This window comes from Rhipicephalus microplus, chromosome 8 (assembly GCF_043290135.1).
Source record: "Rhipicephalus microplus isolate Deutch F79 chromosome 8, USDA_Rmic, whole genome shotgun sequence".
Lineage (NCBI taxonomy): Eukaryota > Metazoa > Arthropoda > Arachnida > Ixodida > Ixodidae > Rhipicephalus > Rhipicephalus microplus.
Window position 1 is genome coordinate 79,441,029 of NC_134707.1, and position 19,947 is coordinate 79,460,975.

General features: G+C 45.4%; 41 non-coding genes across 41 annotated transcripts; all 41 read left to right on the forward strand.

The window, feature by feature from the left end:
- Positions 1–163: 163 nt before the first annotated feature.
- TRNAI-UAU (transfer RNA isoleucine (anticodon UAU)) lies at positions 164–255 on the forward strand. Its single transcript is given in 2 exon segments — positions 164–201; positions 220–255. It is a non-coding gene; the product is annotated as a tRNA-Ile (tRNA).
- Positions 256–398: 143 nt separating this feature from the next.
- Positions 399–490, forward strand: TRNAV-UAC (transfer RNA valine (anticodon UAC)). The gene is given in 2 exon segments: positions 399–436; positions 455–490. It is a non-coding gene; the product is annotated as a tRNA-Val (tRNA).
- Positions 491–1,103: 613 nt separating this feature from the next.
- Positions 1,104–1,195, forward strand: TRNAI-UAU (transfer RNA isoleucine (anticodon UAU)). The gene is given in 2 exon segments: positions 1,104–1,141; positions 1,160–1,195. It is a non-coding gene; the product is annotated as a tRNA-Ile (tRNA).
- Positions 1,196–1,806: 611 nt separating this feature from the next.
- Positions 1,807–1,898, forward strand: TRNAI-UAU (transfer RNA isoleucine (anticodon UAU)). Its single transcript is given in 2 exon segments — positions 1,807–1,844; positions 1,863–1,898. It is a non-coding gene; the product is annotated as a tRNA-Ile (tRNA).
- A 143-nt stretch (positions 1,899–2,041) lies between these two features.
- Positions 2,042–2,133, forward strand: TRNAI-UAU (transfer RNA isoleucine (anticodon UAU)). The gene is given in 2 exon segments: positions 2,042–2,079; positions 2,098–2,133. It is a non-coding gene; the product is annotated as a tRNA-Ile (tRNA).
- A 143-nt stretch (positions 2,134–2,276) lies between these two features.
- TRNAI-UAU (transfer RNA isoleucine (anticodon UAU)) lies at positions 2,277–2,368 on the forward strand. The gene is given in 2 exon segments: positions 2,277–2,314; positions 2,333–2,368. It is a non-coding gene; the product is annotated as a tRNA-Ile (tRNA).
- Positions 2,369–3,216: 848 nt separating this feature from the next.
- Positions 3,217–3,308, forward strand: TRNAI-UAU (transfer RNA isoleucine (anticodon UAU)). The gene is given in 2 exon segments: positions 3,217–3,254; positions 3,273–3,308. It is a non-coding gene; the product is annotated as a tRNA-Ile (tRNA).
- A 143-nt stretch (positions 3,309–3,451) lies between these two features.
- TRNAV-UAC (transfer RNA valine (anticodon UAC)) lies at positions 3,452–3,543 on the forward strand. Its single transcript is given in 2 exon segments — positions 3,452–3,489; positions 3,508–3,543. It is a non-coding gene; the product is annotated as a tRNA-Val (tRNA).
- An 845-nt stretch (positions 3,544–4,388) lies between these two features.
- TRNAI-UAU (transfer RNA isoleucine (anticodon UAU)) lies at positions 4,389–4,480 on the forward strand. Its single transcript is given in 2 exon segments — positions 4,389–4,426; positions 4,445–4,480. It is a non-coding gene; the product is annotated as a tRNA-Ile (tRNA).
- Positions 4,481–5,091: 611 nt separating this feature from the next.
- Positions 5,092–5,183, forward strand: TRNAI-UAU (transfer RNA isoleucine (anticodon UAU)). Its single transcript is given in 2 exon segments — positions 5,092–5,129; positions 5,148–5,183. It is a non-coding gene; the product is annotated as a tRNA-Ile (tRNA).
- Positions 5,184–5,326: 143 nt separating this feature from the next.
- Positions 5,327–5,418, forward strand: TRNAI-UAU (transfer RNA isoleucine (anticodon UAU)). Its single transcript is given in 2 exon segments — positions 5,327–5,364; positions 5,383–5,418. It is a non-coding gene; the product is annotated as a tRNA-Ile (tRNA).
- Positions 5,419–5,561: 143 nt separating this feature from the next.
- TRNAI-UAU (transfer RNA isoleucine (anticodon UAU)) lies at positions 5,562–5,653 on the forward strand. The gene is given in 2 exon segments: positions 5,562–5,599; positions 5,618–5,653. It is a non-coding gene; the product is annotated as a tRNA-Ile (tRNA).
- Positions 5,654–5,796: 143 nt separating this feature from the next.
- Positions 5,797–5,888, forward strand: TRNAI-UAU (transfer RNA isoleucine (anticodon UAU)). Its single transcript is given in 2 exon segments — positions 5,797–5,834; positions 5,853–5,888. It is a non-coding gene; the product is annotated as a tRNA-Ile (tRNA).
- Positions 5,889–6,266: 378 nt separating this feature from the next.
- TRNAI-UAU (transfer RNA isoleucine (anticodon UAU)) lies at positions 6,267–6,358 on the forward strand. Its single transcript is given in 2 exon segments — positions 6,267–6,304; positions 6,323–6,358. It is a non-coding gene; the product is annotated as a tRNA-Ile (tRNA).
- Positions 6,359–6,970: 612 nt separating this feature from the next.
- Positions 6,971–7,062, forward strand: TRNAI-UAU (transfer RNA isoleucine (anticodon UAU)). Its single transcript is given in 2 exon segments — positions 6,971–7,008; positions 7,027–7,062. It is a non-coding gene; the product is annotated as a tRNA-Ile (tRNA).
- A 143-nt stretch (positions 7,063–7,205) lies between these two features.
- TRNAV-UAC (transfer RNA valine (anticodon UAC)) lies at positions 7,206–7,297 on the forward strand. Its single transcript is given in 2 exon segments — positions 7,206–7,243; positions 7,262–7,297. It is a non-coding gene; the product is annotated as a tRNA-Val (tRNA).
- A 610-nt stretch (positions 7,298–7,907) lies between these two features.
- Positions 7,908–7,999, forward strand: TRNAI-UAU (transfer RNA isoleucine (anticodon UAU)). The gene is given in 2 exon segments: positions 7,908–7,945; positions 7,964–7,999. It is a non-coding gene; the product is annotated as a tRNA-Ile (tRNA).
- A 143-nt stretch (positions 8,000–8,142) lies between these two features.
- Positions 8,143–8,234, forward strand: TRNAI-UAU (transfer RNA isoleucine (anticodon UAU)). The gene is given in 2 exon segments: positions 8,143–8,180; positions 8,199–8,234. It is a non-coding gene; the product is annotated as a tRNA-Ile (tRNA).
- Positions 8,235–8,843: 609 nt separating this feature from the next.
- Positions 8,844–8,935, forward strand: TRNAI-UAU (transfer RNA isoleucine (anticodon UAU)). The gene is given in 2 exon segments: positions 8,844–8,881; positions 8,900–8,935. It is a non-coding gene; the product is annotated as a tRNA-Ile (tRNA).
- A 376-nt stretch (positions 8,936–9,311) lies between these two features.
- Positions 9,312–9,403, forward strand: TRNAI-UAU (transfer RNA isoleucine (anticodon UAU)). Its single transcript is given in 2 exon segments — positions 9,312–9,349; positions 9,368–9,403. It is a non-coding gene; the product is annotated as a tRNA-Ile (tRNA).
- Positions 9,404–9,546: 143 nt separating this feature from the next.
- On the forward strand, positions 9,547–9,638 carry TRNAI-UAU (transfer RNA isoleucine (anticodon UAU)). Its single transcript is given in 2 exon segments — positions 9,547–9,584; positions 9,603–9,638. It is a non-coding gene; the product is annotated as a tRNA-Ile (tRNA).
- A 377-nt stretch (positions 9,639–10,015) lies between these two features.
- On the forward strand, positions 10,016–10,107 carry TRNAI-UAU (transfer RNA isoleucine (anticodon UAU)). The gene is given in 2 exon segments: positions 10,016–10,053; positions 10,072–10,107. It is a non-coding gene; the product is annotated as a tRNA-Ile (tRNA).
- Positions 10,108–10,250: 143 nt separating this feature from the next.
- TRNAV-UAC (transfer RNA valine (anticodon UAC)) lies at positions 10,251–10,342 on the forward strand. Its single transcript is given in 2 exon segments — positions 10,251–10,288; positions 10,307–10,342. It is a non-coding gene; the product is annotated as a tRNA-Val (tRNA).
- A 610-nt stretch (positions 10,343–10,952) lies between these two features.
- Positions 10,953–11,044, forward strand: TRNAI-UAU (transfer RNA isoleucine (anticodon UAU)). The gene is given in 2 exon segments: positions 10,953–10,990; positions 11,009–11,044. It is a non-coding gene; the product is annotated as a tRNA-Ile (tRNA).
- Positions 11,045–11,187: 143 nt separating this feature from the next.
- TRNAI-UAU (transfer RNA isoleucine (anticodon UAU)) lies at positions 11,188–11,279 on the forward strand. The gene is given in 2 exon segments: positions 11,188–11,225; positions 11,244–11,279. It is a non-coding gene; the product is annotated as a tRNA-Ile (tRNA).
- A 611-nt stretch (positions 11,280–11,890) lies between these two features.
- TRNAI-UAU (transfer RNA isoleucine (anticodon UAU)) lies at positions 11,891–11,982 on the forward strand. The gene is given in 2 exon segments: positions 11,891–11,928; positions 11,947–11,982. It is a non-coding gene; the product is annotated as a tRNA-Ile (tRNA).
- A 378-nt stretch (positions 11,983–12,360) lies between these two features.
- Positions 12,361–12,452, forward strand: TRNAI-UAU (transfer RNA isoleucine (anticodon UAU)). Its single transcript is given in 2 exon segments — positions 12,361–12,398; positions 12,417–12,452. It is a non-coding gene; the product is annotated as a tRNA-Ile (tRNA).
- A 378-nt stretch (positions 12,453–12,830) lies between these two features.
- On the forward strand, positions 12,831–12,922 carry TRNAI-UAU (transfer RNA isoleucine (anticodon UAU)). Its single transcript is given in 2 exon segments — positions 12,831–12,868; positions 12,887–12,922. It is a non-coding gene; the product is annotated as a tRNA-Ile (tRNA).
- Positions 12,923–13,065: 143 nt separating this feature from the next.
- On the forward strand, positions 13,066–13,157 carry TRNAI-UAU (transfer RNA isoleucine (anticodon UAU)). Its single transcript is given in 2 exon segments — positions 13,066–13,103; positions 13,122–13,157. It is a non-coding gene; the product is annotated as a tRNA-Ile (tRNA).
- A 143-nt stretch (positions 13,158–13,300) lies between these two features.
- On the forward strand, positions 13,301–13,392 carry TRNAI-UAU (transfer RNA isoleucine (anticodon UAU)). The gene is given in 2 exon segments: positions 13,301–13,338; positions 13,357–13,392. It is a non-coding gene; the product is annotated as a tRNA-Ile (tRNA).
- Positions 13,393–13,770: 378 nt separating this feature from the next.
- TRNAI-UAU (transfer RNA isoleucine (anticodon UAU)) lies at positions 13,771–13,862 on the forward strand. Its single transcript is given in 2 exon segments — positions 13,771–13,808; positions 13,827–13,862. It is a non-coding gene; the product is annotated as a tRNA-Ile (tRNA).
- Positions 13,863–14,005: 143 nt separating this feature from the next.
- TRNAI-UAU (transfer RNA isoleucine (anticodon UAU)) lies at positions 14,006–14,097 on the forward strand. Its single transcript is given in 2 exon segments — positions 14,006–14,043; positions 14,062–14,097. It is a non-coding gene; the product is annotated as a tRNA-Ile (tRNA).
- Positions 14,098–14,476: 379 nt separating this feature from the next.
- TRNAI-UAU (transfer RNA isoleucine (anticodon UAU)) lies at positions 14,477–14,568 on the forward strand. Its single transcript is given in 2 exon segments — positions 14,477–14,514; positions 14,533–14,568. It is a non-coding gene; the product is annotated as a tRNA-Ile (tRNA).
- A 142-nt stretch (positions 14,569–14,710) lies between these two features.
- On the forward strand, positions 14,711–14,802 carry TRNAK-UUU (transfer RNA lysine (anticodon UUU)). The gene is given in 2 exon segments: positions 14,711–14,748; positions 14,767–14,802. It is a non-coding gene; the product is annotated as a tRNA-Lys (tRNA).
- A 1,318-nt stretch (positions 14,803–16,120) lies between these two features.
- On the forward strand, positions 16,121–16,212 carry TRNAI-UAU (transfer RNA isoleucine (anticodon UAU)). The gene is given in 2 exon segments: positions 16,121–16,158; positions 16,177–16,212. It is a non-coding gene; the product is annotated as a tRNA-Ile (tRNA).
- Positions 16,213–17,292: 1,080 nt separating this feature from the next.
- Positions 17,293–17,384, forward strand: TRNAI-UAU (transfer RNA isoleucine (anticodon UAU)). The gene is given in 2 exon segments: positions 17,293–17,330; positions 17,349–17,384. It is a non-coding gene; the product is annotated as a tRNA-Ile (tRNA).
- Positions 17,385–17,995: 611 nt separating this feature from the next.
- TRNAI-UAU (transfer RNA isoleucine (anticodon UAU)) lies at positions 17,996–18,087 on the forward strand. The gene is given in 2 exon segments: positions 17,996–18,033; positions 18,052–18,087. It is a non-coding gene; the product is annotated as a tRNA-Ile (tRNA).
- A 143-nt stretch (positions 18,088–18,230) lies between these two features.
- On the forward strand, positions 18,231–18,322 carry TRNAI-UAU (transfer RNA isoleucine (anticodon UAU)). The gene is given in 2 exon segments: positions 18,231–18,268; positions 18,287–18,322. It is a non-coding gene; the product is annotated as a tRNA-Ile (tRNA).
- A 144-nt stretch (positions 18,323–18,466) lies between these two features.
- Positions 18,467–18,558, forward strand: TRNAI-UAU (transfer RNA isoleucine (anticodon UAU)). The gene is given in 2 exon segments: positions 18,467–18,504; positions 18,523–18,558. It is a non-coding gene; the product is annotated as a tRNA-Ile (tRNA).
- A 143-nt stretch (positions 18,559–18,701) lies between these two features.
- On the forward strand, positions 18,702–18,793 carry TRNAI-UAU (transfer RNA isoleucine (anticodon UAU)). Its single transcript is given in 2 exon segments — positions 18,702–18,739; positions 18,758–18,793. It is a non-coding gene; the product is annotated as a tRNA-Ile (tRNA).
- Positions 18,794–19,406: 613 nt separating this feature from the next.
- On the forward strand, positions 19,407–19,498 carry TRNAV-UAC (transfer RNA valine (anticodon UAC)). The gene is given in 2 exon segments: positions 19,407–19,444; positions 19,463–19,498. It is a non-coding gene; the product is annotated as a tRNA-Val (tRNA).
- Positions 19,499–19,947: the final 449 nt, after the last annotated feature.

Sequence of the window (19,947 nt, forward strand, 5' to 3'; positions counted from 1 at the left end):
GTTCGAGCCTCACCTGGGGAATGAAATTTTTTTAGTTTTCATATTTATACATGAGGTTAATTGTATACTCAATGCTGGCGACTGCCTAGCTCGAAAACATTTGTTTACTGGAGTTGTGTGTGAACAACAGTCCTGAAGAAAGGACTCCTACGTGCAACCGTGTTCCCCAGTGGCGCAATTGGTTAGCGCACGGTACTTATACGACAGTTCTCGTCAGCTATGCCGAGGTTGTGAGTTCGAGACTCACCTGTGGAATGAAATTTTTATTAGTTTTCATATTTAGTCATGAGGTTAAATGTATACTCAATGCTTGCGACTGCCTGGCGCGAAAACATTTGTTTACTGGAGTTTTGCGCAGACAACAGTCCTAAAGGAAAGACTCCTACGTGCGACCGTGTTCCCCAGTGGCGCAATTGGTTAGCGCACGGTACTTACACGACAGTTCTCGTGAGCTATGCCGGGGTTGTGAGTTTGAGCCTCGCCTGGGGAATTAAATTTTCATTAGTTTTTATATTTAGTCACGAGCTTAATTGTATACTCAATGCTGGCGACTGCCTGGCTCGAGAACATTTGTTTACTGGAGTTGTGTGTAGACAACAGTCCTAAAGGAAAGACTCCTACGTGCGACCGTGTTCTCCAGTGGCGCCATTAGTTAGCACACGGTACTTATGCGACAGTTCTCGTGAGCTATGCCGGGGTTGTGAGTTCGAGCCTCACCTATGGAATCAAATTTTTCTTAGATTTCATATTTAGTCATGAGGTTAATTGTATACTAAATGCTGACGACTGCCTGGCTCGAAAACATTTGTTTACTGGAGGTGTGTGTAGACAACAGTCCTAAAGGAAACACTCTTACGTGCAACCATGTTCCCCAGTGGCGCAATTGGTTAGCGCACGGTACTTATACGACAGTTCTCGTGAGCTATGCCGGGGTTTTGAGTTCGAGCCTCACCCGGGGAATTAAATTTTTATTAGTTTTCATAATTAGTCATGCGGTTAATTGTATACTCAATGCTGGTGACTGCCTGGCTCGAAAACATTTGTTTACTGGAGTTGTGTGTAGACAACAGTCTTAAAGGAAAGACTCCTACGTGCGACCGTGTTCCCCAGTGGCGCAATTGGTTAGCGCACGGTACTTATACGACAGTTCTCGTGAGCTATGCCGGGGTTGTGAGTTCCAGCCTCACCTGGGGAATGAAATTTTCATTAGTTTTCATATTTAGTCGTGAGGTTCATTGTGTACTGAATGCTGGCGACTGCCTGGCTCGAAAACGTTTGTTTACTGGAGTTTTGCGCAGACAACAATCCTAAAGGAAAGACTCCTACGTGTGACCGTGTTCCCCTGTGGCGCAATTGGTTAGCGCACGGTACCTTTACTAAAGTTCTCGTGAGCTATGCCGGAGTTGAGTTTGAGCCTCACCTGGGGAATGGAATTTTCATTAGTTTTCATATTTAACCTTGAGGTTAATTGTATACTCAATGCTGGCGACTGCCAGGCTCGGAAACATTTGTTTACTGGAGTTGTGTGGAGACAACAGTCATAAAAGAAACCCTCTTACGTGCAACCGTGTTCCCCAGTGGCGCAATTGGTTAGCGCACGGTACTTATACGACAGTTCTCGTGAGCTATGCGCGGGTTGAGTGTTCGAGCCTCACCTGGGGAATGAAATTTTTATTAGTCTTTCTATTTAGTCTTGAGGTTAATTGTATACTCAATGCTGGCGACTGCCTGGCTCGAAAACATTTGTTTACTGGAGGTGTGTGTAGACAACAGTCCTAAAGGAAACACTCTTACGTGCAACTGCGTTCCCCAGTGGCGCAATTGGTTAGTGCACGGTACTTATACGACAGTTCTCGTGAGCTATCCCGGGGTTGTGAGTTCGAGCCTCACCTGGGGAATGAAATTTTTATTAGTTTTCATATTTAGTCATGAGGTTAATTGTATACGCAATGCTGGCGACTGCCTGGCTCGAAAAGATTTGTTTACTGGAGGTTTGTGTAGTCAACAGTCGTAAAGGAAACACTCTAACGTGAAACCGTGTTCCCCAGTGGCGCAATTGGGTAGCGCACGGTACTTATACGACAGTTCTCGTGAGCTATGCCGGGGTTGTGAGTTCGAGCCTCACCTGGGGAATGAAATTTTTATTAGTGTTCATATTTAGTCATGAGGTTAATTGTATACTCAATTCTGGCAACTGCCTGGCTCGAAAACATTTGTTTACTGGAGGTGTGTGTAGACAACAGTCCTAAAGGAAACTCTCTTACGTGCAACCGTGTTCCCCAGTGGCGCAATTGGTTAGCGCAAGGTACTTATACGGCAGTTCTCGTGAGCTATGCTTGGGTTGTGAGTTCGAGCCTCACCTGGGGAATGAAATTTTTATTAGTTTTCATATTTAGTCATGAGGTTAATTGTATACTCAATGCTGGCGACTGCCTAGCTCGAAAACATTTCTTTACTGGAGTGGTGTGTAGACAACAGTCCTAAAGAAAAGACTCCTACGTGCGACCGTGTTCCCCAGTGGCGCAATTGGTCAGCGCACGGTACTTATACGACAGTTCTCGTCAGCTATGCCGAGGTTGTGAGTTCGAGACTCACCTATGGAATCAAATTTTTATTAGATTTCATATTTAGTCATGAGGTTAATTGTATACTAAATGCTGGCGACTGCCTGGCTCGAAAACATTTGATTACTGGAGGTGTGTGTAGACAACAGTCCTAAAGGAAACACTTTTACGTGCAACCGTGTTCCCGAGTGACGCAATTGGTTATCGCACGGTACTTATACGACAGTTCTCGTGAGCTATGCCGGGGTTGTGAGTTCGAGCCTCACCTGGAAAATGAAATTTTTATTAGTTTTCATATTTAGTCATGAGGTTAATTGTATACTCAATGCTGGCGACTGCCTGGCTCGAAAACATGTGTTTACTGGAGGTGTGTGTAGACAACAGTCCTAAAGGAAACACTCTTACGTGCAACCGTGTTCCCCAGTGGCGCAATTGGTTAGCGCACGGTACTTATACGACAGTTCTCGTGAGCTATGCCGGGGTTGCTAGTTCGAGCCTCACCTGGGGAATGAAATTTTTTTTAGTTTTCATATTTATACATGAGGTTAATTGTATACTCAATGCTGGCGACTGCCTAGCTCGAAAACATATGTTTACTGGAGTTGTGTGTGAACAACAGTCCTGAAGAAAGGACTCCTACGTGCAACCGTGTTCCCCAGTGGCGCAATTGGTTAGCGCACGGTACTTATACGACAGTTCTCGTCAGCTATGCCGAGGTTGTGAGTTCGAGACTCACCTGTGGAATGAAATTTTTATTAGTTTTCATATTTAGTCATGAGGTTAAATGTATACTCAATGCTTGCGACTGCCTGGCGCGAAAACATTTGTTTACTGGAGTTTTGCGCAGACAACAGTCCTAAAGGAAAGACTCCTACGTGCGACCGTGTTCCCCAGTGGCGCAATTGGTTAGCGCACGGTACTTACACGACAGTTCTCGTGAGCTATGCCGGGGTTGTGAGTTTGAGCCTCGCCTGGGGAGTGAAATTTTTATTAGTTTTCTTAGCTAGCCATGAGGTAATTGTATACTCAATGCTGGGGACTGCCTGGCCCGAAAACATTTGTTTACTGGAGTTGTGTGTAGACAACAGTCCTAAAGGAAACACTTTTACGTGCAACCGTGTTCCCCAGTGGCACAATTGGTTAGCGCTGTATTTATAGGACAGTTCTCGTGAGCTATGCTGGGGTTGTGAGTTCGAGCCTCACCTGGTGAATGAAATTTTCATTAGTTTTTATATTTAGTCACGAGCTTAATTGTATACTCAATGCTGGCGACTGCCTGGCTCGAGAACATTTGTTTACTGGAGTTGTGTGTAGACAACAGTCCTAAAGGAAAGACTCCTACGTGCGACCGTGTTCTCCAGTGGCGCCATTAGTTAGCACACGGTACTTATGCGACAGTTCTCGTGAGCTATGCCGGGGTTGTGAGTTCGAGCCTCACCTATGGAATCAAATTTTTCTTAGATTTCATATTTAGTCATGAGGTTAATTGTATACTAAATGCTGACGACTGCCTGGCTCGAAAACATTTGTTTACTGGAGGTGTGTGTAGACAACAGTCCTAAAGGAAACACTCTTACGTGCAACCATGTTCCCCAGTGGCGCAATTGGTTAGCGCACGGTACTTATACGACAGTTCTCGTGAGCTATGCCGGGGTTTTGAGTTCGAGCCTCACCCGGGGAATTAAACTTTTATTAGTTTTTATAATTAGTCATGCGGTTAATTGTATACTCAATGCTGGTGACTGCCTGGCTCGAAAACATTTGTTTACTGGAGTTGTGTGTAGACAACAGTCTTAAAGGAAAGACTCCTACGTGCGACCGTGTTCCCCAGTGGCGCAATTGGTTAGCGCACGGTACTTATACGACTGTTCTCGTGAGCTATGCCGGGGTTGTGAGTTCTAGCCTCACCTGGGGAATGAAATTTTCATTAGTTTTCATATTTAGTCGTGAGGTTCATTGTGTACTGAATGCTGGCGACTGCCTGGCTCGAAAACGTTTGTTTACTGGAGTTTTGCGCAGACAACAATCCTAAAGGAAAGACTCCTACGTGTGACCGTGTTCCCCTGTAGCGCAATTGGTTAGCGCACGGTACCTTTACTAAAGTTCTCGTGAGCTATGCCGGAGTTGAGTTTGAGCCTCACCTGGGGAATGGAATTTTCATTAGTTTTCATATTTAACCTTGAGGTTAATTGTATACTCAATGCTGGCGACTGCCAGGCTCGGAAACATTTGTTTACTGGAGTTGTGTGGAGACAACAGTCATAAAAGAAACCCTCTTACGTGCAACCGTGTTCCCCAGTGGCGCAATTGGTTAGCGCACGGTACTTATACGACAGTTCTCGTGAGCTATGCGCGGGTTGAGTGTTCGAGCCTCACCTGGGGAATGAAATTTTTATTAGTCTTTCTATTTAGTCTTGAGGTTAATTGTATACTCAATGCTGGCGACTGCCTGGCTCGAAAACATTTGTTTACTGGAGGTGTGTGTAGACAACAGTCCTAAAGGAAACACTCTTACGTGCAACTGCGTTCCCCAGTGGCGCAATTGGTTAGTGCACGGTACTTATACGACAGTTCTCGTGAGCTATCCCGGGGTTGTGAGTTCGAGCCTCACCTGGGGAATGAAATTTTTATTAGTTTTCATATTTAGTCATGAGGTTAATTGTATACGCAATGCTGGCGACTGCCTGGCTCGAAAAGATTTGTTTACTGGAGGTTTGTGTAGTCAACAGTCGTAAAGGAAACACTCTAACGTGAAACCGTGTTCCCCAGTGGCGCAATTGGGTAGCGCACGGTACTTATACGACAGTTCTCGTGAGCTATGCCGGGGTTGTGAGTTCGAGCCTCACCTGGGGAATGAAATTTTTATTAGTGTTCATATTTAGTCATGAGGTTAATTGTATACTCAATTCTGGCAACTGCCTGGCTCGAAAACATTTGTTTACTGGAGGTGTGTGTAGACAACAGTCCTAAAGGAAACACTCTTACGTGAAACCGTGTTCCCCAGTGGCGCAATTGGTTAGCGCACGGTACTTATACGACAGTTCTCGTGAGGTATGCCGGGGTTGTGAGTTCGAGCCTCACCTGGGGAATGAAATTTTTATTAGTTTTCATTATTAGTCATGAGGTTAATTGTATACTCAATGCTGGCGACTGCCTGGCTCGAAAACATTTGCTTACTGGAGGTGTGTGTAGACAACAGTCCTAAAGGAAACACTTTTACGTGCAACCGTGTTCCCGAGTGGCGCAATTGGTTAGCACACGGTACTTATACGACAGTTCTCGTGAGCTATGCCGGGGTTGTGAGTTCGAGCCTCACCTTGGGAATGAAATTTTTATTAGTTTTCATTATTAGTCATGAGGTTAATTGTATACTCAATGCTGGCGACTGCCTGGCTCGAAAACATTTGCTTACTGGAGGTGTGTGTAGACAACAGTCCTAAAGGAAAGACTCCTACGTGCGACCGTGTTCCCCAGTGGCGTAATTGGTTAGCGCACGGTACTTATACGACAGTTCTCGTGAGCTATGCGGGGGTTGAGAGTTCGAGCCTCACCTGGGGAATGAAATTTTTATTGGTTTTCCTATTTAGTCATGAGGTCAATTGTATACTCAATGCTGGCGACTGCCTGGCTCGAAAACATTTGTTTACTGGAGGTGTGTGTAGACAACAGTCCTAAAGGAAACACTCTTGCGTGCAACCGCGTTCCCCAGTGGCGCAATTGGTTAGCGCACGGTAATTATACGACAGTTCTCGTGAGCTATGCCGGGGTTGTGAGTTCGAGCCTCACCTGGGGAATGAAATGTTCATTAGTTTTCATATTTAACCTTGAGGTTAATTGTATACTCAATGCTGGCGACTGCCTGGCTCGGAAACATTTGTTTACTGGAGTTGTGTGGAGACAACAGTCGTAAAAGAAACCCTCTTACGTGCAACCGTGTTCCCCAGTGGCGCAATTGGTTAGCGCACGGTACTTATACGACAGTTCTCGTGAGCTATGCGCGGGTTGAGAGTTCAACCTCACCTGGGGAATAAAATTTTTATTAGTTTTTCTATTTAGTCATGAGGTTAATTGTATACTCAATGCTGGCGACTGCCTGGCTCGAAAACATGTGTTTACTGGAGGTGTGTGTAGACAACAGTCCTAAAGGAAACACTCTTACGTGCAACCGTGTTCCCCAGTGGCGCAATTGGTTAGCGCACGGTACTTATACGACAGTTCTCGTGAGCTATGCCGGGGTTGCTAGTTCGAGCCTCACCTGGGGAATGAAATTTTTATTAGTTTTCATATTTATACATGAGGTTAATTGTATACTCAATGCTGGCGACTGCCTAGCTCGAAAACATTTGTTTACTGGAGTTGTGTGTGAACAACAGTCCTGAAGAAAGGACTCCTACGTGCAACCGTGTTCCCCAGTGGCGCAATTGGTTAGCGCACGGTACTTATACGACAGTTTTCGTCAGCTATGCCGAGGTTGTGAGTTCGAGACTCACCTGTGGAATGAAATTTTTATTAGTTTTCATATTTAGTCATGAGGTTAAATGTATACTCAATGCTGGCGACTGCCTGGCGCGAAAAAATTTGTTTACTGGAGTTTTGCGCAGACAACAGTCCTAAAGGAAAGACTCCTACGTGCGACCGTGTTCCCCAGTGGCGCAATTGGTTAGCGCACGGTACTTACACGACAGTTCTCGTGAGCTATGCCGGGGTTGTGAGTTTGAGCCTCACCTGGGGAGTGAAATTTTTATTAGTTTTCATAGTTAGCCATGAGGTAATTGTATACTCAATGCTGGGGACTGCCTGGCCCGAAAACATTTGTTTACTGGAGTTGTGTGTAGATAACAGTCCTAAAGGAAACACTTTTACGTGCAACCGTGTTCCCCAGTGGCACAATTGGTTAGCGCTGTAATTATAGGACAGTTCTCGTGAGCTATGCTGGGGTTGTGAGTTCGAGCCTCACCTGGGGAATGAAATTTTCATTAGTTTTCATATTTAGTCACGAGGTTAATTGTATACTCAATGCTGGCGACTGCCTGGCTCGAAAACATTTGTTTACTGGAGTTGTGTGTAGACAACAGTCCTAAAGGAAACACTCTTACGTGCAACCATGTTCCCCAGTGGTGCAATTGGTTAGCGCACGGTACTTATACGACAGTTCTCGTGAGCTATGCCGGGGTTTTGAGTTCGAGCCTCACCCGGGGAATTAAATTTTTATTAGTTTTCATATTTAGTCATGCGGTTAATTGTATACTCAATGCTGGTGACTGCCTGGCTCGAAAACATTTGTTTACTGGAGTTGTGTGTAGACAACAGTCTTAAAGGAAAGACTCCTACGTGCGACCGTGTTCCCCAGTGGCGCAATTGGTTAGCGCACGGTACTTATACGACAGTTCTCGTGAGCTATGCCGGGGTTGTGAGTTCGAGCCTCACCCGGGGAATTAAATTTTTATTAGTTTTCATAATTAGTCATGCGGTTAATTGTATACTCAATGCTGGTGACTGCCTGGCTCGAAAACATTTGTTTACTGGAGTTGTGTGTAGACAACAGTCTTAAAGGAAAGACTCCTACGTGCGACCGTGTTCCCCAGTGGCGCAATTGGTTAGCGCACGGTACTTATACGACAGTTCTCGTGAGCTATGCCGGGGTTGTGAGTCCGAGCCTCACCTGGGGAATGAAATTTTCATTAGTTTTCATATTTAGTCGTGAGGTTCATTGTGTACTGAATGCTGGCGACTGCCTGGCTCGAAAACGTTTGTTTACTGGAGTTTTGCGCAGACAACAATCCTAAAGGAGACTCCTACGTGTGACCGTGTTCCCCTGTGGCGCAATTGGTTAGCGCACGGTACCTTTACTAAAGTTCTCGTGAGCTATGCCGGAGTTGAGTTTGAGCCTCACCTGGGGAATGGAATTTTCATTAGTTTTCATATTTAACCTTGAGGTTAATTGTATACTCAATGCTGGCGACTGCCTGGCTCGGAAACATTTGTTTACTGGAGTTGTGTGGAGACAACAGTCATAAAAGAAACCCTCTTACGTGCAACCGTGTTCCCCAGTGGCGCAATTGGTTAGCGCACGGTACTTATACGACTGTTCTCGTGAGCTATGCGCGGGTTGAGAGTTCGAGCCTCACCTGGGGAATGAAATTTTTATTAGTTTTTCTATTTAGTCTTGAGGTTAATTGTATACTCAATGCTGGCGACTGCCTGGCTCGAAAACATTTGTTTACTGGAGGTGTGTGAAGACAACAGTCCTAAAGGAAACACTCTTACGTGCAACTGCGTTCCCCAGTGGCGCAATTGGTTAGTGCACGGTACTTATACGACAGTTCTCGTGAGCTATCCCGGGGTTGTGAGTTCGAGCCTCACCTGGGGAATGAAATTTTTATTAGTTTTCATATTTAGTCATGAGGTTACTTGTATACGCAATGCTGGCGACTGCCTGGCTCGAAAACATTTGTTTACTGGAGGTTTGTGTAGACAACAGTCGTAAAGGAAACACTCTAACGTGAAACCGTGTTCCCCAGTGGCGCAATTGGGTGCACGGTACTTATACGACAGTTCTCGTGAGCTATGCCGGGGTTGTGAGTTCGAGCCTCACCTGGGGAATGAAATTTTTTATTAGTGTTCATATTTAGTCATGAGGTTATTTGTATACTCAATGCTGGCAACTGCCTGGCTCGAAAACATTTGTTTACTGGAGGTGTGTGTAGACAACAGTCCTAAAGGAAACACTCTTACGTGAAACCGTGTTCCCCAGTGGCGCAATTGGTTAGCGCACGGTACTTATACGACAGTTCTCGTGAGCTATGCCGGGGTTGTGAGTTCGAGCCTCACCTGGGGAGTGAAATTTTTATTAGTTTTCAATATTAGTCATGAAGTTAATTGTATACTCAATGCTGGCGACTGCCTGGCTCGAAAACATTTGCTTACTGGAGGTGTGTGTAGACAACAGTCCTAAAGGAAACACTTTTACGTGCAACCGTGTTCCCGAGTGGCGCAATTGGTTAGCGCACGGTACTTATACGACAGTTCTCGTGAGCTATGCCGGGGTTGTGAGTTCGAGCCTCACCTTGGGAATGAAATTTTTATTAGTTTTCATTATTAGTCATGAGGTTAATTGTATACTCAATGCTGGCGACTGCCTGGATCGAAAACGTTTCTTACTGGAGGTGTGTGTAGACAACAGTCCTAAAGGAAAGACTCCTACGTGCGACCATGTTCCCCAGTGGCGTAATTGGTTAGCGCACGGTACTTATACGACAGTTCTCGTGAGCTATGCGGGGGTTGAGAGTTCGAGCCTCACCTGGGGAATGAAATTTTTATTGGTTTCCCTATTTAGTCATGAGGTCAATTGTATACTCAATGCTGGCGACTGCCTGGCTCGAAAACATTTGTTTACTGGAGGTGTATGTAGACAACAGTCCTAAAGGAAACACTCTTACGTGCAACCGCGTTCCCCAGTGGCGCAATTGGTTAGCGCACGGTAATTATACGACAGTTCTCGTGAGCTATGCCGGGGTTGTGAGTTCGAGCCTCACCTGGGGAATGAAATGTTCATTAGTTTTCATATTTAACCTTGAGGTTAATTGTATACTCAATGCTGGCGACTGCCTGGCTCGGAAACATTTGTTTACTGGAGTTTTGCGCAGACAACAGTCCTAAAGGAAAGACTCCTACGTGCGACCATGTTCCCCAGTGGCGCAATTGGTTAGCGCACGGTACTTACACGACAGTTCTCGTGAGCTATGCCGGGGTTGTGAGTTTGAGCCTCACCTGGGGAGTGAAATTTTTATTAGTTTTCATAGTTAGCCTTGAGGTAATTGTATACTCAATGCTGGGGACTGCCTGGCCCGAAAACATTTGTTTACTGGAGTTGTGTGTAGACAACAGTCCTAAAGGAAACACTTTTACGTGCAACCGTGTTCCCCAGTGGCACAATTGGTTAGCGCTGTATTTATAGGACAGTTCTCGTGAGCTATGCTGGGGTTGTGAGTTCGAGCCTCACCTGCGGAATGAAATTTTCATTAGTTTTCATATTTAGTCACGAGGTTAATTGTATACTCAATGCTGGCGACTGCCTGGCTCGAAAACATTTGTTTACTGGAGTTGTGTGTAGACAACAGTCCTAAAGGAAACACTCTTACGTGCAACCATGTTCCCCAGTGGTGCAATTGGTTAGCGCACGGTACTTATACGACAGTTCTCGTGAGCTATGCCGGGGTTTTGAGTTCGAGCCTCACCCGGGGAATTAAATTTTTATTAGTTTTCATATTTAGTCATGCGGTTAATTGTATACTCAATGCTGGTGACTGCCTGGCTCGAAAACATTTGTTTACTGGAGTTGTGTGTAGACAACAGTCTTAAAGGAAAGACTCCTACGTGCGACCGTGTTCCCCAGTGGCGCAATTGGTTAGCGCACGGTACTTATACGACAGTTCTCGTGAGCTATGCCGGGGTTGTGAGTTCGAGCCTCACCCGGGGAATTAAATTTTTATTAGTTTTCATAATTAGTCATGCGGTTAATTGTATACTCAATGCTGGTGACTGCCTGGCTCGAAAACATTTGTTTACTGGAGTTGTGTGTAGACAACAGTCTTAAAGGAAAGACTCCTACGTGCGACCGTGTTCCCCAGTGGCGCAATTGGTTAGCGCACGGTACTTATACGACAGTTCTCGTGAGCTATGCCGGGGTTGTGAGTCCGAGCCTCACCTGGGGAATGAATTTTTCATTAGTTTTCATATTTAGTCGTGAGGTTCATTGTGTACTGAATGCTGGCGACTGCCTGGCTCGAAAACGTTTGTTTACTGGAGTTTTGCGCAGACAACAATCCTAAAGGAAAGACTCCTACGTGTGACCGTGTTCCCCTGTGGCGCAATTGGTTAGCGCACGGTACCTTTACTAAAGTTCTCGTGAGCTATGCCGGAGTTGAGTTTGAGCCTCACCTGGGGAATGGAATTTTCATTAGTTTTCATATTTAACCTTGAGGTTAATTGTATACTCAATGCTGGCGACTGCCTGGCTCGGAAACATTTGTTTACTGGAGTTGTGTGGAGACAACAGTCATAAAAGAAACCCTCTTACGTGCAACCGTGTTCCCCAGTGGCGCAATTGGTTAGTGCACGGTACTTATACGACTGTTCTCGTGAGCTATGCGCGGGTTGAGAGTTCGAGCCTCACCTGGGGAATGAAATTTTTATTAGTTTTTCTATTTAGTCTTGAGGTTCATTGTATACTCAATGCTGGCGACTGCCTGGCTCGAAAACATTTGTTTACTGGAGGTGTGTGAAGACAACAGTCCTAAAGGAAACACTCTTACGTGCAACCATGTTCCCGAGTGGCGCAATTGGTTAGCGCACGGTACTTATACGACAGTTCTCGTGAGCTATGCCGGGGTTGTGAGTTCGAGCCTCACCTTGGGAATGAAATTTTTATTAGTTTTCATTATTAGTCATGAGGTTAATTGTATACTCAATGCTGGCGACTGCCTGGATCGAAAACATTTGCTTACATGAGGTGTGTGTAGACAACAGTCCTAAAGGAAAGACTCCTACGTGCGACCGTGTTCCCCAGTGGCGTAATTGGTTAGCGCACGGTACTTATACGACAGTTCTCGTGAGCTATGCGGGGGTTGAGAGTTCGAGCGTCACCTGGGGAATGAAATTTTTATTGGTTTTCCTATTTAGTCATGAGGTCAATTGTATACTCAATGCTGGCGACTGCCTGGCTCGAAAACATTTGTTTACTGGAGGTGTGTGTAGACAACAGTCCTAAAGGAAACACTCTTACGTGCAACCGCGTTCCCCAGTGGCGCAATTGGTTAGCGCACGGTAATTATACGACAGTTCTCGTGAGCTATGCCGGGGTTGTGAGTTCGAGCCTCACCTGGGGAATGAAATGTTCATTAGTTTTCATATTTAGTCATGAGGTTAATTGTATACGCAATGCTGGCAACTGTCTGGCTCGAAAACATTTGTTTACTGGAGGTTTGTGTAGACAACAGTCGTAAAGGAAACACTCTAACGTGAAACCGTGTTCCCCAGTGGCGCAATTGGGCAGCGCACGGTACTTATACAACAGTTCTCGTGAGCTATGCGGGGGTTGAGAGTTCGAGCCTCACCTGGGGAATGAAATTTTTATTGGTTTTCCTATTTACCCATGAGGTCAATTGTATACTCAATGCTGGCGACTGCCTGGCTCGAAAACATTTGTTTACTGGAGGTGTGTGTAGACAACAGTCCTAAAGGAAACACTCTTACGTGCAACCGCGTTCCCCAGTGGCGCAATTGGTTAGCGCACGGTAATTATACGACAGTTCTCGTGAGCTATGCCGGGGTTGTGAGTTCGAGCCTCACCTGGGGAATGAAATGTTCATTAGTTTTCATATTTAGTCATGAGGTTAATTGTATACTCAATGCTGGCGACTGCCTGGCTCGAAAACATCTGTTTACTAGAGTTGTGTGGAGACAACAGTCCTAAAGGAAACACTCTTACGTGCGACCGTGTTCCCCAGTGGCGCAATTGGTAAGCGCACGGTACTTATACGACAGTTCTCGTGAGCTATGCCGGGGTTGTGAGTTCGAGCCTCACCTGGGGAATGAAATTTTTATTAGTTTTCATTATTAGTCATGAGGTTAATTGTATACTCAATGCTGGCGACTGCCTGGCTCGAAAACATTTGCTTACTGGAGGTGTGTGTAGACAACAGTCCTAAAGGAAACACTTTTACGTGCAACCGTGTTCCCGAGTGGCACAATTGGTTAGCGCACGGTACTTATACGACAGTTCTCGTGAGCTATGCCGGGGTTGTGAGTTCGAGCCTCACCTTGGGAATGAAATTTTTATTAGTTTTCATTATTAGTCATGAGGTTAATTGTATACTCAATGCTGGCGACTGCCTGGCTCGAAAACATTTGCTTACTGGAGGTGTGTGTAGACAACAGTCCTAAAGGAAAGACTCCTACGTGCGACCGTGTTCCCCAGTGGCGTAATTGGTTAGCGCACGGTACTTATACGACAGTTCTCGTGAGCTATGCGGGGGTTGAGAGTTCGAGCCTCACCTGGGGAATGAAATTTTTATTGGTTTTCCTATTTACCCATGAGGTCAATTGTATACTCAATGCTGGCGACTGCCTGGCTCGAAAACATTTGTTTACTGGAGGTGTGTGTAGACAACAGTCCTAAAGGAAACACTCTTACGTGCAACCGCGTTCCCCAGTGGCGCAATTGGTTAGCGCACGGTAATTATACGACAGTTCTCGTGAGCTATGCCGGGGTTGTGAGTTCGAGCCTCACCTGGGGAATGAAATGTTCATTAGTTTTCATATTTAGTCATGAGGTTAATTGTATACTCAATGCTGGCGACTGCCTGGCTCGAAAACATCTGTTTACTAGAGTTGTGTGGAGACAACAGTCCTAAAGGAAACACTCTTACGTGCGACCGTGTTCCCCAGTGGCGCAATTGGTAAGCGCACGGTACTTATACGACAGTTCTCGTGAGCTATGCCGGGGTTGTGAGTTCGAGCCTCACCTGGGGAATAAAATTTTTATTAGTTTTCATATTTAGTCATGAGGTCAATTGTATACTCAATGCTGGCGACTGCCTGGCTCGAAAACATTTGTTTACTGGAGTTGTGCGTAGACAACAGTCCTAAAGGAAAGACTCCTACGTGCGACCGTGTTCTCCAGTGGCGCAATTAGTTAGCACACGGTACTTATACGACAGTTCTCGTGAGCTATGCCGGGGTTGTGAGTTCGAGCCTCACCTATGGAATCAAATTTTTTCTTAGATTTCAAATTTAGTCATGAGGTTAATTGTATACTAAATGCTGACGACTGCCTGGCTCGAAAACATTTGTTTACTGGAGGTGTGTGTAGACAACAGTCCTAAAGGAAACACTCTTACGTGCAACCATGTTCCCCAGTGGCGCAATTGGTTAGCGCACGGTACTTATACGACAGTTCTCGTGAGCTATGCCGGGGTTTTGAGTTCGAGCCTCACCTGGGGAATGAAATTTTTATTAGTTTTCATATTTAGTCTTGCGGTAATTGTATACTCAATGCTGGTGACTGCCTGGCTCGAAAACATTTGTTTACTGGAGTTGTGTGTAGACAACAGTCTTAAAGGAAAGACTCCTACGTGCGACCGTGTTCCCCAGTGGCGCAATCGGTTAGCGCACGGTACCTTTACGAAAGTTCTCGTGAGCTATGCCGGGGTTGTGAGTTTGAGCCTCACCTGGGGAATGGAATTTTCATTAGTTTTCATATTTAGCCTTGAGGTTAATTGTATACTTAATGCTGGCGACTGCCTGGCTCGGAAACATTTGTTTACTGGAGTTGTGTGGAGACAACAGTCGTAAAGGACACCCTCTTACGTGCAACCGTGTTCCCCAGTGGCGCAATTGGTTAGCGCACGGTATTTATACGACAGTTCTCGTGAGCTATGCGCGGGTTGAGAGTTCGAGCCTCACCTGGGGAATGAAATTTTTATTAGTTTTCTTATTTAGTCATGAGGTTAATTGTATACTCAATGCTGGCGACTGCCTGGCTCGAAAACATTTGTTTACTGGAGGTGTGTGTAGACAAAAGTCCTAAAGGAAACTCTCTTACGTGCAACCGTGTTCCCCAGTGGCGCAATTGGTTAGCGCAAGGTACTTATACGGCAGTTCTCGTGAGCTATGCTTGGGTTGTGAGTTGGAGCCTCACCTGGGGAATGAAATTTTTATTAGTTTTCATATTTAGTCATGAGGTTAATTGTATACTCAATGCTGGCGACTGCCTAGCTCGAAAACATTTCTTTACTGGAGTTGTGTGTAGACAACAGTCCTAAAGAAAAGACTCCTACGTGCGACCGTGTTCCCCAGTGGCGCAATTGGTCAGCGCACGGTACTTATACGACAGTTCTCGTCAGCTATGCCGAGGTTGTGAGTTCGAGACTCACCTATGGAATCAAATTTTTATTAGATTTCATATTTAGTCATGAGGTTAATTGTATACTAAATACTGGCGACTGCCTGGCTCGAAAACATTTGCTTACTGGAGGTGTGTGTAGACAACAGTCCTAAAGGAAACACTTTTACGTGCAACCGTGTTCCCGAGTGACGCAATTGGTTATCGCACGGTACTTATACGACAGTTCTCGTGAGCTATGCCGGGGTTGTGAGTTCGAGCCTCACCTGGAAAATGAAACGTTTATTAGTTTTCATTATTAGTCATGAGGTTAATTGTATACTCAATGCTGGCGACTGCCTGGCTCGAAAACATGTGTTTACTGGAGGTGTGTGTAGACAACAGTCCTAAAGGAAACACTCTTACGTGCAACCGTGTTCCCCAGTGGCGCAATTGGTTAGCGCACGGTACTTATACGACAGTTCTCGTGAGCTATGCTGGGGTTGCTAGTTCGAGCCTCACCTGGGGAATGAAATTTTTATTAGTTTTCATATTTATACATGAGGTTAATTGTATACTCAATGCTGGCGACTGCCTAGCTCGAAAACATTTGTTTACTGGAGTTGTGTGTGAACAACAGTCCTGAAGAAAGGACTCCTACGTGCAACCGTGTTCCCCAGTGGCGCAATTGGTTAGCGCACGGTACTTATACGACAGTTCTCGTCAGCTATGCCGAGGTTGTGAGTTCGAGACTCACCTGTGGAATGAAATTTTTATTAGTTTTCATATTTAGTCATGAGGTTAAATGTATACTCAATGCTTGCGACTGCCTGGCGCGAAAACATTTGTTTACTGGAGTTTTGCGAAGACAACAGTCCTAAAGGAAAGACTCCTACGTGCGACCGTGTTCCCCAGTGGCGCAATTGGTTAAAGCACGGTACTTACACGACAGTTCTCGTGAGCTATGCCGGGGTTGTGAGTTTGAGCCTCACCTGGGGAGTGAAATATTTATTAGTTTTCATAGTTAGCCATGAGGTAATTGTATACTCAATGCTGGGGACTGCCTGGCCCGAAAACATTTGTTTACTGGAGTTGTGTGTAGACAACAGTCCTAAAGGAAACACTTTTACGTGCAACCGTGTTCCCCAGTGGCACAATTGGTTAGCGCTGTATTTATAGGACAGTTCTCGTGAGCTATGCTGGGGTTGTGAGTTCGAGCCTCACCTGGGGAATGAAATTTTCATTAGTTTTCATATTTAGTCACGAGGTTAATTGTATATTCAATGCTGGCGACTGCCTGGCTCGAAAACATTTGTTTACTGGAGTTGTGTGTAGACAACAGTCCTAAAGGAAAGACTCCTACGTGCGACCGTGTTCTCAAGTGGCGCCATTAGTTAGCACACGGTACTTATGCGACAGTTCTCGTGAGCTATTCCGGGGTTGTGAGTTCGAGCCTCACCTATGGAATCAAATTTTTCTTAGATTTCATATTTAGTCATGAGGTTAATTGTATACTAAATGCTGACGACTGCCTGGCTCGAAAACATTTGTTTACTGGAGGTGTGTGTAGACAACAGTCCTAAAGGAAACACTCTTACGTGCAACCATGTTCCCCAGTGGCGCAATTGGTTAGCGCACGGTACTTATACGACAGTTCTCGTGAGCTATGCCGGGGTTTTGAGTTCGAGCCTCACCCGGGGAATTAAATTTTTATTAGTTTTCATAATTAGTCATGCTGTTAATTGTATACTCAATGCTGGTGACTGCCTGGCTCGAAAACATTTGTTTACTGGAGTTGTGTGTAGACAACAGTCTTAAAGGAAAGACTCCTACGTGCGACCATGTTCCCCAGTGGCGCAATTGGTTAGCGCACGGTACTTATACGACAGTTCTCGTGAGCTATGCCGGGGTTGTGAGTTCGAGCCTCACCTGGGGAATAAAATTTTCATTAGTTTTCATATTTAGTCGTGAGGTTCATTGTGTACTGAATGCTGGCGACTGCCTGGCTCGAAAACGTTTGTTTACTGGAGTTTTGCGCAGACAACAATCCTAAAGGAAAGACTCCTACGTGTGACCGTGTTCCCCTGTGGCGCAATTGGTTAGCGCACGGTGCCTTTACTAAAGTTCTCGTGAGCTATGCCGGAGTTGAGTTTGAGCCTCACCTGGGGAATGGAATTTTCATTAGTTTTCATATTTAACCTTGAGGTTAATTGTATACTCAGTGCTGGCGACTGCCTGGCTCGGAAACATTTGTTTACTGGAGTTGTGTGGAGACAACAGTCATAAAAGAAACCCTCTTACGTGCAACCGTGTTCCCCAGTGGCGCAATTGGTTAGCGCACGGTACTTATACGACAGTTCTCGTGAGCTATGCGCGGGTTGAGTGTTCGAGCCTCACCTGGGGAATGAAATTTTTATTAGTTTTTCTATTTAGTCTTGAGGTTAATTGTATACTCAATGCTGGCGACTGCCTGGCTCGAAAACATTTGTTTACTGGAGGTGTGTGTAGACAACAGTCCTAAAGGAAACACTCTTACGTGCAACTGCGTTCCCCAGTGGCGCAATTGGTTAGTGCACGGTACTTATACGATAGTTCTCGTGAGCTATCCCGGGGTTGTGAGTTCGAGCCTCACCTGGGGAATGAAATTTTTATTAGTTTTCATATTTAGTCATGAGGTTAATTGTATACGCAATGCTGGCGACTGCCTGGCTCGAAAAGATTTGTTTACTGGAGGTTTGTGTAGACAACAGTCGTAAAGGAAACACTCTAACGTGAAACCGTGTTCCCCAGTGGCGAAATTGGGTAGCGCACGGTACTTATACGACAGTTCTCGTGAGCTATGCCGGGGTTGTGAGTTCGAGCCTCACCTGGGGAATGAAATTTTTTATTAGTGTTCATATTTAGTCATGAGGTTAATTGTATACTCAATTCTGGCAACTGCCTGGCTCGAAAACATTTGTTTACTGGAGGTGTGTGTAGACAACAGTCCTAAAGGAAACACTCTTACGTGAAACCGTGTTCCCCAGTGGCGCAATTGGTTAGCGCACGGTACTTATACGACAGTTCTCGTGAGCTATGCCGGGGTTGTGAGTTCGAGCCTCACCTGGGGAATGAAATTTTTATTAGTTTTCCTATTTAGTCATGAGGTCAATTGTATACTCAATGCTGGCGACTGCCTGGCTCGAAAACATTTGTTTACTGGAGGTGTGTGTAGACAACAGTCCTAAAGGAAACACTCTTGCTTGCAACCGCGTTCCCCAGTGGCGCAATTGGTTAGCGCACGGTAATTATACGACAGTTCTCGTGAGCTATGCCGGGGTTGTGAGTTCGAGCCTCACCTGGGGAATGAAATGTTCATTAGTTTTTATATTTAACCTTGAGGTTAATTGTATACTCAATGCTGGCGACTGCCTGGCTCGGAAACATTTCTTTACTGGAGCTGTGTGGAAACAACAGTCGTAAAAGAAACCCTCTTACGTGCAACCGTGTTCCCCAGTGGCGCAATTGGTTAGCGCACGGTACTTATACGACAGTTCTCGTGAGCTATGCGCGGGTTGAGAGTTCGAGCCTCACCTGGGGAATGAAATTTTTATTAGTTTTTCTATTTAGTCATGAGGTTAATTGTATACTCAATGCTGGCGACTGCCTGGCTCGAAAACATGTGTTTACTGGAGGTGTGTGTAGACAACAGTCCTAAAGGAAACACTCTTACGTGCAACCGTGTTCCCCAGTGGCGCAATTGGTTAGCGCACGGTACTTATACGACAGTTCTCGTGAGCTATGCCGGGGTTGCTAGTTCGAGCCTCACCTGGGGAATGAAATTTTTATTAGTTTTCATATTTAGTCATGAGGTTAAATGTATACTCAATGCTGGCGACTGCCTGGCGCGAAAAAGTTTGTTAACTGGAGTTTTGCGCAGACAACAGTCCTAAAGGAAAGACTCCTACGTGCGACCGTGTTCCCCAGTGGCGCAATTGGTTAGCGCACGGTACTTACACGACAGTTTTCGTGAGCTATGCCGGGGTTGTGAGTTTGAGCCTCGCCTGGGGAGTGAAATTTTTATTAGTTTTCATAGTTAGCCATGAGGTAATTGTATACTCAATGCTGGGGACTGCCTGGCCCGAAAACATTTGTTTACTGGAGTTGTGTGTAGACAACAGTCCTAAAGGAAACACTTTTACGTGCAACCGTGTTCCCCAGTGGCACAATTGGTTAGTGCTGTATTTATAGGACAGTTCTCGTGAGCTATGCTGGGGTTGTGAGTTCGAGCCTCACCTGGGGAATGAAATTTTCATTAGTTTTCATATTTAGTCATGAGGTTAATTGTATACTCAATGCTGGCGACTGCTTGGCTCGAAAACATTTGTTTACTGGAGTTGTGTGTAGACAACAGTCCTAAAGGAAACACTCTTACGTGCAACCATGTTCCCCAGTGGCGCAATTGGTTAGCGCACGGTACTTATACGACAGTTCTCTTGAGCTATGCCGGGGTTTTGAGTT